General features: G+C 45.1%; 1 long non-coding RNA gene across 2 annotated transcripts; it reads right to left on the bottom strand.

The window, feature by feature from the left end:
• Nucleotides 1-2513: 2513 nt before the first annotated feature.
• LOC111550321 lies at nt 2514-15874 on the bottom strand. Of its 2 annotated transcripts, XR_002734003.2 has the most exons (4): nt 15717-15874; nt 14762-14958; nt 13606-13688; nt 2514-3078 (listed from the first exon to the last, which is right to left on the bottom strand). It is a non-coding gene; the product is annotated as an uncharacterized LOC111550321 (long non-coding RNA). The 2 variants fall into 2 exon arrangements; XR_002734002.1 differs by lacking the exon at nt 2514-3078 and having other exon boundaries at nt 13175-13688.
• Nucleotides 15875-17276: the final 1402 nt, after the last annotated feature.

The following is a 17276-nucleotide window of genomic DNA, read 5'->3' as shown; positions in this document are numbered from 1 at the left end:
AAAGGTTACTACTCAGCCAAGCATGGTGGCTCACACCTGTAATCCCAGCACTTTGGGAGTCTGAGGCAGGTGGATCACCTGAGGCTAGGAGTTCAAGACCAGCCTGACCAAATGGAGAAATCCCGTCTCTACTAAAAATAAAAATTAGCGCCATTGCATTCCAGCCTAGGCAACAAGAGTGAAACTTCATCTCAAAAAAAAAAAAGGTTCCCACTCAAATATATATCAAATTTATATATAATATGCATGTTAGACAAAACACAGATTATAGATCTTCAAGTGGTGAGAAGAATGACGCTTTCACCAGCAGTTAAAGAAATATAAAATAAAATATGCCACTTTTCCTAATCTTCTGAAAGAAGCAACTCAGTGGCATTGGGACTGTGAGGAAACAAATGCACTTAGATATTCTTGTCTCTGAACTAACTCACAATCTGGCACCATAAAACAGTAGCAACAGTTGTGGTTCTTCAGCTCAAGCAAATTATTCCATTATAAAAAGTATACCTGAAGTTCATCTTTACATCTATAAAAGTCATGGGAACCTAATATTTTTAAGTAAAGACATACTAGATTACCCCCCAACACACACACACACACACACACACACACACACACACACACACACACACTCTTTATCCAGTAAACAGTGGGTAACAGACACACACACGCACATTTAATTCACTAAACAGTGGATAAAGTCACTGGATTTAAAGAGTTAATTTTCAGAATTAGGAATAATCCTTTGTATTATGTCTTCCTCTTAAATATCTTAAATACCAGCTTTAGAGTTCATGGGAGCCAGGGAGGCACACAGGTTGCAGAAGGAAAGGAGCCATCCTGGATTGTGGGTCTACCCTTCAGGAGAGGAAGGTGAGAAGCTCCTGGTGCAACTTTCCAAGTGGAGATCCCTGTCTGAGGCAGCCAGTGTGGATCTTCCTCATTTTCCCCTCACAAGAGGCTCTTTTACAAGAAGAACCAGATAGAGCTTGCTTCCAGGAATGGCAGTTTCAGGTTGGTGATGCACTTTAAATATAGAGATCCCTACCACGCTGGTTCCAAGTGACTTGACAAGGACAGGCCAACCTAGCTGTGCCAAGGAGAGAGAACACATCTCAGGAACTTCTCTTAAAGCCATCTTTTCATGGCCCTCCATTGCATCTCCCCTGAGTGTGAGGAAACAGGCATCTTTATTCTGCCTATACGTCAGGAATGAAGAAGTAGCTGCCACCACCCCCACCACACACAGGAAAAGCTACAACTAAAGGAGTGAATCTAGGAAGAATTCCTCTGCTCCCTAAAGTCTCACTTGAGCCTACAGCATTTTCAGAGGACTCTTCAAAAGAGAATTCAAAGACAGTCAGATGTAAACAGTGACTGAAATAAAGGCAATGAGACGAGAGGTGGAAAGGAGACCAAACGTAAAAGAGAGCAGAAACTTGAGTGGACAGTGGCACAGAGCAAGACCAAAGGGCAGTAGCTGTCCCCACCCTGGGCACAAGAGGTTGGTTGCATGTACATATGGTACTGGATCAATACTGCATATTGCAAACACTGCAGGTATGGGCATGTGTGCACATGGTCAATTGCATTTGCATGTATACCTATACATTAAGATGTCTTTATGAACACAAACGCATGTGTATTAAATGCATGTGTATATATGAACATGTGGACAAAAGTATGCACGTAGCCATACCTGCAGTGTCACATACTGAATGTTATATGGAGAATATTTTGGTAATTTTAGGCATCCTAGCATCCAGGGGACAACGTGCTCCTCAAAGAAAACCCACTGGTGTGTCAGGGGACCCTGTTCATATCTTTGGTCATAAGCCAACTGGCTGTTGGTTGGATGACCCCTAAGAAATCTTCAAGAGAGTTGTTCCCTGATTGATGTGGAGAGGGAGATGGCTGCCTGGGGAGGAGGCCATCACTGCCTCTATTAATCCAGGGACCAGCAGCATCAATACCCAGCAGGCTAGGCAGGGCACTCAGCACACACAATTACCAGACCCCTAGGTTGTACCAGAGTGTTACAAGCTACAGTGGTGGTCTTTCCCTTTTGTAAGACCTCCATGACTTTGCTCTAGTAGTTTTCCTTCCTGGAATGTCTGCTCAATGTTTGGGGCCTAGCTGCAGTGACAATGTTGCATTCAGGAAGCCTTCTCTTATCTCCACCTCCTCTTCTCCCAAGTTTAAATGTATCACTACATTCCCAATGCACTGTTTCTATCTTGGCGCACTGTAATGTAGTCATGTGAATACCTGCCTCTCATGTGTATGAGAAGCATGATTTATCTATCTTTGCATTTGCACCATCTGGTCTAGTACCAAGCATTTAATACGTCTCAGTGTACTGTTGATCTGAAATGGCTCCTCAGCTTTGGGCATTCATGCCCCTGTATTTGAGGTATGAGTACACACATCCTTCCTCTGATTAAGGCAAGTAACATTTAATCCCTTCTGGGGTCTCATAGTGTAGAGAAAAATACAGACATTTAAAACATTATTTTAATAAACTGGTGACAGGGTACAGATGCAGAATTTGCACATGTTTGGGCCTCAGCATGACAGTGCGGGCGCGGTTGCTCACTATGCAGTCCTTACCTGGTGCCTGGGGCAGGGAATGGCCTGACAACTGGGAAGGGACAGAGAAGCCCTGCCAGCCAGCAAGGTCAGGTGGCTTCCCCATGAGCTGCTGAAACCTGCCCAGGGCTCGGGGCTTCATTCCTTTGCAAGGATGAAACACCTGGATAGGGACACAACCGTTCTCATGGAACCAGGCAGGTCGTTCACGTTCCCCGCCCAGCTCCAGCATCCAGCCCAGTGCCTGAGGGAGGAAATGCCCTTCCTAGCCAAACCTGGTTTCAGCTTCCAACCATGATGGGAATTGTGTTCTCTGGCTTGGGAAATACATAATGGAGACAGACAATCTGGAGGTTATGACTCCATCTGCTGCAGCCTGGCCAGAGGAGACAATATGAGGATGATCCACCTTTGGAGGATGCCCTTGTCTTTACCAGCAACTGTGTGACCTTGGACCAGCCATTTCTCCTCCAGACTTTCTTCTCAAGGCTGTGAATCCACAAAGACAGGGACTGTAAATGCCTCATTCACCACTGAATTCTAATCACGTAGTACTGTGCTTGGCACATAGGTACGCTCCATAGAGATTTTTAAAGTATGTGAATGTATCTCATCTGCTCTAGAATACTGTTTTAGAAATAAAGGACACTTTTACTCATAAAACTAAGTGGCTTCAGCTAAAATCATGATCTTATTTTGTCTTTTTTTCTCCACTGGGGATATTCTTGCACCTCAGAGGTTACTCACATTCCTCAAATGACACGGAAAGTAGAGGGGTGGCATGGAAGTTGAGATCAAGGGTCATTCTTCCAACTGTTGGGCTTACTCAGGTAGTTTAGGGAAGACACTTCAGAGGGGTGGTTTGGTGGGAGGGGAAATTCTGTGGTCTGGGAGCCAGGAAACTTGTTCTGTTTCCAGGTGGCAAAAGTAGCTATGTGAGCTGAGACAGGCCCAGGCACAGGACACAGGCTCCGTGGCCCTTCTCACCCCTCCCTTCCCAGGTGCCCATCCAGAGCACGCATGTGAGGACATCTCTGTCTCAGGGACACAAGCAGCCCCTCTCCATGTTCATGGGAGATAATTGCTTAATATTAATGAAAAATTGCCACTGCCGTGCTGGGCACTTCAGGCCGCAGTTCAGTGTCTCTTTTAACTCAGGAGTGTTCCAGACACCTCAGCAGCAAGACCCTGTGCAGGCCAGTCCCTCCTTAGTATCTCTTCTGTAAGAGAAGAGTTGGTTCAGCTTCACAATCAGGACAAGGAGGGCCAGCTGCAGCCCACGGCGGGAGGACGAGCCCAGGTCTCAGAATTGGAGTTGAAAGATTGTTAGCACATGTCAGAAGATCTGGAAATTAGTCATTAGAAATTGTGCAACCTAGAAAATCTGTTTAGCCTCTGTGGACTATCACCTTTGGGATGCTCAGTGAGACAACGCAGATGAAAAGTAGATTCCTAAACTGGGCACAGGAGTGCGTGCTGTAATCCCAGCTATTCAGGAGGCTGAGGCAGGAGGATCGCTGGAGCCCAGCAGTTCGAGACCAAGCTGGGCAACACAGCAAGACCCTGTTTCAAAAAAAAAAGCATGTTCTTTTACCAGACAACTGTTGAAGTTTAAATATTTACACCCTATCTTTCACAAAGCCCATTTTTCTGAGAAGAAAAAGGAAACCGGTAGAACTTCATTATTCCTTGAAGAATTCTCAAGATGGTATTTCTACAACCCTCTGAGATCATTTCTCTCCTTTGCTCAGAAATATTTAACGCAGGAATTGCTGCTATTTTCTTTTTTGTAAACCTGATTAAAATTATGGATCCTTTCAAGAGAGAGACGAGCCCCTGCACGGACACACATAAAGTTTTGCATATAACTTCTGTGGCTGTTTTACACCTGGAAGTCTATGAATCTGGGTTGCAAAAATCCAGAAAAGGAATGTTTGAACTCTGAAGCATCTCAGAAGCCAAGATTATGATCCTTGATTACACTGGCTAAGCCAGTCTAGACAGTGGCAGTAGCCTTCCCTGTCTCTCAACTTCTGGTTCATCTCCAGGGAGTGTTCAGATCAGACCTACCAAAGTTGACAGTCCAGGCAGAAGTCTGCCTTTGAATAGCTCTTCCCTCACCCTTACTGCTCCTCAGACACTCTCAGCTGCCCTCAACGCATGGCACTGGTGTGGGAATAGGTACAATTGTGAAGCAGTCAGAGGCAGGTGGAGAGGCCTTCTGGTGTTGAATCAGGGCTGGCTTCCAGCTCTGCTCTGCCACCAGTGCTGCTGTGTCCTTGGCAGGTCAGGTCCCTTGATCCCAGGCCAGCACTCCTCCCTCCCTGTGCTGTACCACTGCCGTGGGCTCATCTGCAGAGCCACGCCTGGAAAGTCACGCTCGAGGAAACAGGCTGCCTCCTAGGAGAGGGCCAAGCTTGAATAAAGGCTTCCACCACATCCAAGAACCTCAGAGAAGGGCAACAGTGCAGGTGTGGAGCTCACACTGTGCTTTCTTTCACAGAGCATAACAGATGTTCTGTACTGTCCCTAAAAAGGGATACAAATGGAAAATGACCCCCCTCAGCCTTCCAAAAGTTTGAAGCCAAGGTATTGTCCCCACTGTGGTGTCCTGTTGGAGATTTAGATCTCACATTGGGTCAGTGTCTGAAGGGTAAGAAGCTTCAACTGGACACAGTGGCCCACACCTGTATACCAGCCCTTTGGGAGGCCAAGGTAGGAGGAATGCTTGAGCCCAGGAGTTGGAAGTTACAGTGAGCTGTGATTGCATTGCTGTACTCCAGCCTGAGTGACAGAGGGATACTTTGTCTCAATAAATAAATAAATAAATAAATAAATAAATAAATAAATAAATAAGAAGAAGAAGCTTGAAAGTGTTACTGATAGACCAGAATACCTGAAGTCAGTGAGCCAGAGCTGTAGCCCCAGCTCTCCCTTTGCCCTCTAAGTGTCCTCCGGGAAGGCACTCTCTTTTTGGCATCAGTTTTCTCTAGTATCAAATAGAAAGTATTTAACACAATGATCCCCAAGGCTTTCTCATATTAAAATGTCTCATAATCTCTGTTATTTATTCACTCCTTAACGAGCAAATGGGGGAACCTCTAAGGCAGTGCCTGATTTCTGCTTATCACAGGTACCCTTCATTTTTTATGGGCTCAGGTCCCTTGGGGAGAAAACAGAGACATACACTTAACATCTCAGCACAATTCCCTCCCTACCGGGCACTGTCACAATGGCACTTTGGGAAAGAGCAGCAAGGTGGTGATGGTTCTCTCATTTTACAGATGAGGAAAGGGTTTCAGAGAGGCTATATGACTCACTCAAAGTCAGACATGGACTCGCGAGATGTCAGTGCTAGAAAAGATGTCAGAGATTAAAAGAAGATAATCCTCACTGTCATTTTATTGATAAGGAAACTGAGGCCCAGGTAGTGACAATGGTGGAAGCCTCAGGTTCTAAGACTCCTAGTCCCGAGTTCTTCCCATAAAACTGCTTCCATTTCATCATCTGTAAGCTGAGGCTAATCATGGCGCCCAACTCATAGGGTAGTTGTGAGCCCTTAGCACTTAGAGATAAACTCTCAATCAATAACAGCCATTATAGGATGCTGCCTGCACTACCTTCTATATCCATTTAAGGTTTATCCGTGACATCTTTCGCTAGAACTACCCCAAACAGACTTTTCATAAAATATTCAACTTTTTGTCACCTGCAGTGGGAAATTGAGAATAGGTTGGGTAAACAAAGATGAGTGAGGGCTGAGAGAGTTGAGGGCCTATTGTTTGGGGGTGGTGGTGGGAAGGTATCTGTGCTATTGGGAAAGATTCTCCTACAGATGTAAAAGAATCCAGAGCCCAACAGTCCCCCATTGCAGAGATGAATACAATGGAGAGGGACAGCCAGGCTCAGCAGGCAGCTCACAAAGAGTTATTGTCACTGTGTCTGACCTTGTTCAACGTTCCTGAAATAAGGGCAGCTGAGTTCTCATGACAATCAGTGCCAGTCATCAGAGCACAAAACAAGCTCTGTATGAGTTCTTGCCTCTCTTCACATGATGCTATCTCATTTTGCATGGCACTTTACAGTTTATCCAGAGTGAGACTTAGGCAGACTTTATCTTACCTCATCCCTACAGAATCCCTGTGCAGGGGACAGAGAATATCTGTCATCATCACACAAGATTTCGTCTCCATTTTACAAGCTAGAAACTGAGATGTAGAGATGGTTGAACAACTTTATATAAGGTCACACAGCTAGGATACAGCTTAGCCAAGACCCAAACTATTATTTTTGATTCCTTATAGTCCTGTCCAAGTTTTCTCTCCAAAGGACTATACTGACCAGGTGATTTTAGTGTCTTCCATTGCTCAACTCAAATAATAAATACTCTGAGAAGTTTTATACAGTTCTGTGTGAAGGTCATATTCTTTCTTTGTTCTGTTTTTCTGTGCCTACTGTGAGCTATCATGAAACTACAACAGAGCCCTGAATATACTGCCTCATGTACTGGAATGGAGCCCTTCAATATAATTAAAGGCTCACAAGCATTTGTGCTCCAGGAAATCTCCAGGCCCTATGGTGATAACTTGCCATTTTAAGTAATCACATTTTAAAATAAAGCAGTATTTCTAAGAAATACAAAGGACCTCTGAGTGTCAGAGAAAATAGCCTGACACAGCAATTCCACTCCTAGGTATTTACTGAATAAAAATGAAAGCATATATCCACGGAATCACTTGTACATGAGAGTTTATTGTTGCCGGAAACAACCCAAATATACACTGACAGCAAAAATATATCCACACAGTGGAACCCTACTCAGCAATAAAAAAGACTGAACCTCATAGCTCAGTGTAATCTCAGAGACACTGGGTTTACCAAAAGGAGCCAAACACAAATGAGTACATACTGTTTGATTCTATCTAGATGACCTTCCAGAACAGACAAAACTAAAAACTGTAGTGATAAAAATCAGAACAATGGTTGTAGAGGGGAGGAGGGGTTGTGTGAATAATTGACTAGAAAGAGGCACAAGGTAATTTTCTAAGGTGATGGAAAAGTTTATATCTTGTTTGGGATGATAGTTTTATAGATGTATACATTTGTCAATGCTCACCAAAGTGTATGTTATAACTTGTTTAGTATTATTAATACTTATTTATTTATTTTAGTATTATTATTTAGTATTAAATAATAATATTTAATTCTAAACTTGTTTAGTATTATTAAAAATTATATCTCATTTTTAAAAGTCCAAATTGAGGAAAGAGCAAAAGTTACTTTAGGAAAATGTTTGTTCTGCATATGGTTCCAAAGGTTAGTGATATATATTAGATATATGTATGTATGTATGTATTTAGTTTACATCTCCATTTTATAATATACAAGACATTTTACAGTACACAATATACAATATTTATACACAATTGTGTATAAACTCATATAGTTTACATCTCCATTTTACAAGCTAGAAACTGAGATGCAGAGATGGTTGAACAACTATTCAAAACAAGACAGTTTTGTTTTGTCTGTTCTGGAAGGTCATCTAGATAGAATCATACAGTATGTACTCAATGTCTCTGAGATTAGACTGAGCTATGAGGTTCGGTCTTTTTTATTGCTGAGTAGGGTTCCACTGTGTAGATACAGTTTTCCTGTCAATGTGTATTTGGGTTTTTTCCAGCAACAATGAACTCTCATGTACAAGTGATTCTGTGAACATATGCTTTCATTTTATAGAAATATATACCTAACTAATATATATCACTAACCTGTGGAACCATATGCAGAACAACTAATATTATATATCTCTAACAAATATTATGTATATATAATGTGGTCACTTTGAGGAAGACTTTTAGAATGATCCTTGGCTTTTTGATATGTAGTCAACCTAACATGTTTTTTCTTTTTCCTTTTTTCATTTTAGAGACTGGGTCTTTCTCTGTCACACAGGCTTCAGTGCAGTGATACAATCATAGCTCACTCCAACCTCCGTCTTCTGGGCTAAAGTGATCCTCCCACCTCAGCCTCCTGAATAGCTAGAGCTACAGCATGCACCAGCATGCCCAGCTAATATTTTAGTTTTTTGTACAGATGGGAGTATCTCCCTATGTTGCCCAGGCTGGTTTTGAGCTCTGGCCTCAAGTGATCCTCCCACCTTGGCCTGCCAAAGCACTGGGATTACAGGTGTGAGCCATCACGCCCATCCTGGAATAGCCCATAATGACATATAGGAAGTCAGGATCACTAAGGTAAGAATGAGGAAAAAACACCATAAGGACATTCAGAAAAAATATCCACAAGACAGTGCAGTGTCCTACTGAGGGTGAGGGAAACTGAATCCTGAAATGGGATTCACAGGTGAGGGGTTGGGGGGCAGGCAAATGCGGGGAACAGTTTCTTCCACTTAACAACATTTAATCCTCTTTTGAGCACCTTGATATGCCTCCTAAGAAAGGTCCTGTTGCTCATCCCTAAGAAAGAGCCTCCAGAATCAGAGTGTTTGGGCTCTGCCCTTCACCACCTGTGTGCCCCACAGCAAACTACTTGGCCTCTCTAAAAAGACAGGGATCATGATGGCACCTATATCTTTGGTTATTGTGCTGATTATAAAAAATAATCCACATGAAGTAGGTAGCATAGAATTAGATACACAGCAATTGTGCAATAACTGTTAGATAACAATTATTGTTGTCCCTAATACACATGGAAAGCTCAAGCAGGCCCTGGAAATTCAGAAGAAAACTCCATATTCTTGTTTTTTTTTTTTTTTTTTTTTTTTTTTTTTGAGACAGAGTCTCACTCTGTCGCCCAAACTGGAGTGCAGTGGCCAGATCTCAGCTCACTGCAAGCTCCGCCTTTTGGGTTTACGCCATTCTCCTGCCTCAGCCTCCCAAGTAGCTGGGACTATAGGTGCCCGCCACCTCGCCTGGCTAGTTTTTTATATTTTTTAGTAGAGACGGGATTTCACTGGGTTAGCCAGGATGGTCTCGATCTCCTGACCTTGTGATCCGCCCGTCTCGGCCTCCCAAAGTGTTGGGATTACAGGCTTGAGCCACCACGCCTGGCCGAAAACTCCATATTCTAGTAGCAGAGACAGAAAAGTTGACAGCTTATTACAAGTATCATATGCTAATGATGCGGACAAATGAGATTTAGCGATTCTGTGCTATAGGTTATGTTTATTCCTAAAGGGGTCCCCCAGAGGTGGAAAATGACTTTCCTATCTTCAGCACAGTCTGGAGTCAGGTCGCCTGAGTCTCAGCCCAGGAGGACATCCGCTACACTTTATCCCTTTGAAGGAAAAGGCTCTTTTGAATTCTCTAGAGTTCTGTTTATCACTCTCTGGAAACAGCTATCTGTCAGTTACTGGAGAAACAGGTTAGGTGACCTCTTTACATGGTCCTTATGCTCAGCCTATTTATGCAGAAGCAACTCTCGGCTGCTTTCTGGAAGCTGACAGCCCTACCTTCCCCTCTGCAAAGTAGGCAGGGGCCTTACAGATGGAGATAGTCTATAAAGGAGCTGTCTCCAGGCATGAAGAAATGGGAACAGACTATTCAAGAGCTGATATGAGAGTGCAAGCCCAGACAGACTGGCTCCAGGTCTAGACAGACACATCCAGGCTCTGGCTGCAAGCAGTGCTGGTCCCGGAATTTGCCAAATAAGGGAATAGGGATGTGGATTGCCATTAACCAAGCAGCTTTCACACCCCGGATTTGCCTCCTAGGGGCTTTCTCATGGCCAGCAGTGAGCATCCACCCATTTCTCCTTCCCCTCCCCCCTTTTTAATTTTTTTTCATTTTTGTAGAGATGAGGTCTCACCATGTTGTCCAGGCTAGTCTCGAACTCCTGTACTCAAGCAATTCTCCTGTCTCAGCCTCCCAAAGTGCTGGGATTACAGATGTGAGCCACTGCACCTGGCCTTTTCTTCTTCTTCTTCTTTTTTTTTTTTTTTTGAGACGGAGTCTCAGTGTGTCGCCCAGGCTGGAATGCAGTGGTATGATCTCCGCTCGCTGTAACCTTTGCCTCCTGGGGTGAAGCAATTCTCTGCCTCAGCCTCCCGAGTAGCTGGGATTACAGGCGCCCACCACCATGCCCGGCCTATTTTTGTATTTTTAGTAGAGACGGAGTTTCACCATCTTGGCTAGGCTGGTCATGAACTCCCAACCTAGTGATCCACCCACCTCAGCCTCCCAAAGTGCTGGGATTACAGGCGTGAGCCAACATGTCCGGCGTATGTTATGTGTATTTTGCTGCAAGTTTGCTTAAAAAGTATTTGTAAATCTGCTGTCATCAGCTGGATGGGACATGGGCAGCTGTTTTTCAAACCTGTTTACCCTGCAAATGTGAGGCAATCTGAGCATTGGCCTTCCGAGCTCAGTGCAGCATTGCTGGAGACACCAGACCCCTCAGTCTTCCTGAAGGAGGCAGGCATGCAGAGCCTGGGAGTCCCGGGCAGCTGGAGTGGACAACCTTGCAGCAGCTGTGAAAGGAATCTGTCAAGACAACTGAGGCAAAGAGCCTATACCTGTGAATTCTCGGGGGTGTCGCCCTCTTCAGCCCTGGCTTCAACAATGAAGGGATCCACACAGCACTTACCTTCCTTGCGAAACTAAAACAAACCATTGTTTTCTTTCTCAGCTGTCCAGAGGCCTGCTGTTTGCTCTAGTTTGGCTCAAAGCCCTTTCAGTCAGTCAGGAAAGTTATAAATGTGGATGCCCCCTACAATAGGCTAAATAATGGTCCTAAAAATTATCCAGGTCCTGATGCCCGGAACCTGTGAATGTTATTATCTGGCAAAAGAGACTTTGCACACGTGATTAAATTAAGGATGTTGAAATGGGGAGATGATCCTGGATTATCTGGTGGGTCCTAAATGTAATCATAAGGATCCTTAAAAGAGGGAGGCACCCAGGCATGGTGGTTCATAACTGCAATCCCAGCACTTTGGGAGGCCGAGGTGGGAGGATCATGAGGTCAGGAGTTCGAGACTAGCCTGGCTAACATGGTGAAACCCCATCTCTACTAAAATTACAAAATTTAGCCAAATGTGGTGGCGGGCACCCATAATCCCAGCTACTTGGGTGGTTGGGGTAGCAGAATCACTTGAACCAGGAGGCAGAGGTTGCAGTGAGCTGAGATGGTACCACTGCAATTCCAACTTGGGCGATAGCACAAGACTGTCTCAAAAAAAAAAAAAAAAAAAAAAAAAAAAGGTGGAGGAAGTGGGGAGGTGGAAGGAGACTGGACACAGAAGAGAGAAGACAATATGAAATCTGAAGATGCCACACTGCTGCTGGCTTTGAAGATGAAGGAAGGCCTCCCACCAGTCAAGAAATGCAGCTCTAGAAGCTGGAAAGGACAAGCACAGGAAAATAAGTTCTCCCATAGAGCTTCTGGAGGGAGTGCAACCCTGACGATACCTTGATTTCATCCCAGTGAAACTGATTTCATCCCTCTGATCTCCAGAATGGAAAGAGAATAAACATGTGTTGTTTTAAGCCACTACACTTGTGGTCATTGGTCATAGCAGCCATAAGAAACTAATAGACCCCTACTTCCCACTCAGGTGGGCTGGGTGGTCCATGTCCTCTCTCACCCCAATAGGCTTCAGAACCACCAAAGGAGGATGGATGGGGAGTCCAGACTCCCAGGCACAGAGGCAGTTGGATGTTCCCTGCCTTCTTCAGGGCTCTCTCCTGGAACTTGGATGCAGTGTGGGAAGTTCCCCAGCAGGGAAAAGGAGCACCAGCCTAGTCCTGCCTCCCTGGGAATGAGGGATCATGGAACAGGAACCCTGGGGAGTACCCTCCGAGTTCTCAGCCACCCAGGATGAGCAGAGTCATGTTCAGGAACAAAGAAAAACATCAGGATCCCAGTGGTGGCAGAGCCAGGTAGAAAGGTCTCATGCAGTGAGGAACGCAGGCTCTGATCATTCATAGGAAGAGCAAAATGGCCCAGAACCAACACTCCCAGCCTTTGAAAGGGGCAAAGTGTCCAGGTTTGAAGACCACATACAACTCCTCCATGCACATGTCCTGACCCCGCCCTGTGAATCCTCACTGGGACAGGCCAGGGAAGGGCCTGGGATGCCCATACCACAACTCCGTCACAGCTGCCAGTTTGTAAGCACCCACTGTGTGCCCCATGCTAAAATGACTGCCCCCATGGGCTGTTCTGAGTAACTTCATTGCTTTTCTGCTCTGATATTTGTGGATCGTTTCCTCACTTATTTCAGTTTTTGTTTTCCTCTCTTGACTGTCTCTGTGAGCTCCCTCAAAGACTGTGTGGAGGCAGGATACATTAATAAATCAACAAATGGTCAATCTATTTATTTATTTATCTGTTTTTTGAGACAGAGTCTTACTCTGTTGCCCAGGCTGGAGTGCAATGGCGAGACCTCAGCTCATTGCAACCTCCACCTCCTGGGTTGAAGTGATTCTCCTGCCTTAGCCTCCCGAGTAGCTGGGATTACAGGCATGTGCTAATTTTTGTATTTTTAGTAGTGACAGGGTTTCACCATGTTGGCCAGGCTCGTCTCGAACTACTGACCTCAAGTGATCTACCCGCCTCGGCCTCCCAAAGTGTTGGTATTACAGGCGTGAGCCACCGAGCTCAGCCTAAATGGTCCATTTATTTAAAAACCCTTCAGAAGAAGAAAATGTTAACATTCCTCACCCCTGGCCTCATCTCCACTGAATGAACTCAAGGGATGACAAAGAAATAAACTGGATTATATGCGTTCTGGTTCTCTACTACTGCTTAACAGATTACCTCTCAATTTAGTTTCAAGTAGCCATCTTATTTTGGTCAAGATATCATGGGACAGGAATTTGGGAAGGACTTGGCAGGACAGTTCTTGCTTGGAGTCTCTCATAAAATTTCACTGAGACATTAGCCAACTAAATGCTCAGCTGGGCTGGATGTCGAAGATGGCATCACTCACAGGGCTGGCATTTAATGCTGGCTGGTGGCTGGGAGATCAGTCAGGCTCTCAGCTGGAACACCTACCTGTAGCTTCATATGGCTTGGGCTTCATCACAACATGGTGGCCTCAGAGAATTGAGAGTTGTTCTACTTGGCAGCTCAGAACTCTGAAAGTGAGAGACCTAATGTACAAGGTGAAAACTGCATTGCCTTTCAGAAAATAACTTTGTCAAGATATGATTTACATACTATAAAATTCTCCCTTTTAAAGTATGTCATTTTAGTATAGTCACAGAGTTGTGCAAATATCACCACTATCTACTTTCAGAATATATTTCTTTATCACTCAAAAGGGAACCACATATCCATTACTAGTCACTCCCCATTTCTCTATTCCTCCAGCCCCTGGAAACCAATGGTTTCTTTTTTTCTGTCTCTATAGATTTGCCTATTCTGGATATTTCATATACATGCAATCACGTAACATGTGGCCTTTTGTTACTGACTTCTTTCACTTAACATATGCTTTCCCCAAACCAGCCACAGTGCTCATGAGAAACAAAATCATCACGTCTCAGAGGCTGGTTCTGTTTCTGCCATTTCCCTGCTCTGAAGCAGTGAAGCACAGACCAGCTGCCTACGCGGCTTCATTCATTCAGGTAACAAATATTCATGGATAGTCACCTACATGACATGCAGTATTTTAGGGACGGAGGATGCCTTCCTGAACAAAAACACAGAAATCCCTGTTGTCGTTGAGCTTCCACTTGAGTAGAGAGAAAGGAATGATGAATTCACGTATTAAATCATATGCTACAGGGTGATAAGTACAATAAGGTTCACCAACGTTGTAGCGTGTATCAGTACTTCATTCCTTTATTCCTTCATTCATTTCTTCAGGCACCTGAATGGTGCACAATTTTTGAAAATTGTGGTGAAATACATAAAATGTGTCATCTTAACCATTTTTAGGTGTTTGGTTTAGTCGTGTTAAGCGTACTCACACTGTTCTGCAACACATCTCCAGAACGCTTTTTTTTTTTTAAACTAAGGTTGGCCCAGAGAGAACAGAAACCACAGAAATGGGAGGAATGTCAAAGAATTTGTAGTTTTCAAACTGTCACACAAATGAAGCATGGGCTCTCAAGACCCTGTTTGGGATTATCCTAAAAAGTATCTCAGGTACATTTGGGGAAAATGTCTGGACCTTTCTGAGGCCAGCGGCCACCCCTTTTCTCACCATAGTCGAGGTCTCGTCTTGCATCCTAGTCTGAGGCTGGTCTAGACATCCAAGTATGAGGCTGCAGCAGCAGCTCACAGCCTTCTGAACCAGGGGCAACGTGGGAGGCCTGGAGCTGCCGCTGACTCATGGTAGACCCTGGGCAATTCCGCTCTCTTTCTAGTGTGGTCACCTGTGCCTTCCTGGCCCCAACATTGCTGCAAGGATCCAGGGAGACAATAAGAGCCTTTGCAAACAGAGGGGAAAAGGTTACAGGGGGAATTGTCAATGTGGATTCAGCTCCACGCTGATACAAGAGAATCGGGCCCATCTAAATGCCCTAGGTGAGCAGTGAAAGCTATTTATGGCCCAGAAAGTGACAAGGGAGAGGGCTGCAGTGCAAAATGCCTGCCAAGATCTTGTTTTCCCACCTGCCTATCTTATGTTTAAGTTTTCCTTAGACCTCACAACTCAAGTCTGGGGCTTGCCGCAGAAACCCTCCTTTCTTTTTTTAAACCCCCTCTAAATGGATTGTTTGTTTATTGACATGGTGAGTTGTCGCTCTCCCTGGGTCTGAGCTCAAGAGGCAGCACTATGCTATCTTTGCCCTCGGCTGCAAGGCCTCAGGGTGCCTTTGTTGCTCTTTCCCCATGGACACAGTCCACTCTGTCTGCACAGCCCCAGCTGGCTCCTGGGGTGTCCTCCCCTGATGACCCTACTCAAAGCTGGTGTAGGCCCATTGCTCTAGGACCCTCAGTTATCTCTCCCTCCTTTAGGTTCAGGCATTTGAGGTGGGGGTTGTGGGAGAGGCTGTTCTTCCTCCTGCTTCTCCATAAATTATTTTCTCTTTTCTCCCACAAACCAACCCCAAACAGCCACAATGCTCATGGGAAACAAAACCATCACATCTCAGAGGCTGTTTCTGTTTCTGCCGGTTCCCCCCTGTAAAGCAGTGAAGCACAGAATGGCTGCCTACCTGGTTTCATTCAGTCATCCAACAAATATCCATCAATGGTCTCCTACATGACATGCAGTATTTTAGGGACTGAGGATGCCTCCCTGAACCAAAACACAGAAATCCCTGTTCTAGTTGAGCCTCCATGTGAGTGGAGGGAAAGGAATGATGAACGAATGTATTACATCATACGCTACAGGGTGATAAGTGTGATAGGAGGAGATAAAGCAGAGGAAGCGGAACAAGGCATACAACGGAAATTGTGGTTTTAAATAGGGTGGGGACTGGGTGCTCGTGACTCATGCCCGTAATCCCAGCACTTTGGGAGGCTGAGGTGGAAGGATTGCTTGAGCCCAGGAGTTTGAGACCAGCCTGGGTAATACATCAAGGCCTTGTCTATAAAAAAAATTGTTGGCCGGACGTGGTGGCTCAGGCCTGTAATCCCAGCACTTTGGGAGGCTGAGGCAGGTGGATCACGAGGTCAGGAGATTGAAACCATCCTGGCTAACATGGTGAAACCCCATCTCTACTGGAAAAAAAAAAATACAAGAAATTAGCCAGGCGTAGTGGCAGGCACCTGTAGTCCTGGCTACTGTGGAGGCTGAGGCAGGAGAATGGCGTGAACCCGGGAGGCGGAGCTTGCAGTGAGCCACTGCACTCCAGCCTGGGCGACAGAGCAAGACTTCGTCTCAAAAAAAAAAAAAAAAAAAATTGTTAAAAATTAGCTGGGCATGCTGTAGTACCAGCTACTCAGGAGGCTAAGGCAGGAGGATCACTTGAGGCCAGGAGTCCAGACTGCAGTGAGCTATCATTGCAACAATGCACTTCAGCCTGAGTGACAGGGCAAGATCTGTCTCTAAAATAAATAAATAAATCGGGTGGTCAGAGTAGCCTAAGAAAGTGACATTTGGGAAAGAAAAGAGAAAAAAATGCAGCAAGAAAACATACATATTAAAAACCCATTGGTAGTTCCTTCTTATCCCAGAATAAATTTCTGACTTTAAACACGGCCTCCGGGTTGTTCGTGGCCTGGCTTCTGCTTCCTCCAGCCTTACCAGCACAAGATCCAGTAAACACTCGCCCCCACGACACGCACACCCACTGTCTCCACACAGGCCAACCTTGAATATGCACGCTCCCCCTGTGTCACACATATCAGATCCACAACACTGCTCATGGCATAAATATAAAATAATAGAGGTATTGTTGGAGAGAAGATGGAAGGCTAGCTGATGGAGTTACAGGGAAAATATGCAAAGGTCCTGGCCATAATGTGTTCAACTCCACCCTCAGGCTCACTTATAACTGCAGATCAGCATGTGGAGGGCAGTTGCAGGTCATCCATTCCACCCCTCACTTTACGGATGGGGACATCAGGGTCCCAGAGATGGGTCGTGGCATCCTTGGGGATCACGCAGCCTTACCTGCACATAAAGACCCAACATTCTGCAGGAATTACATGTTGCGCATGTGGTCTTTTCGTGAGCCTCAAGTTCCTCTATTGAACCTCAGAAGGAGAAATGACTGGTTGGATTTCCGCTCTACCAACTGACTACAAAGGAGCCCAGGCTAAAGGGCCTC

The sequence above is a fragment of the Piliocolobus tephrosceles genome, chromosome 14 (genome assembly GCF_002776525.5).
Source record: "Piliocolobus tephrosceles isolate RC106 chromosome 14, ASM277652v3, whole genome shotgun sequence".
NCBI classification, from domain to species: Eukaryota; Metazoa; Chordata; class Mammalia; order Primates; family Cercopithecidae; genus Piliocolobus; species Piliocolobus tephrosceles.
Note: the sequence above shows the minus strand (reverse complement) of the source record. Positions and strands in the feature narration are given on the sequence as shown.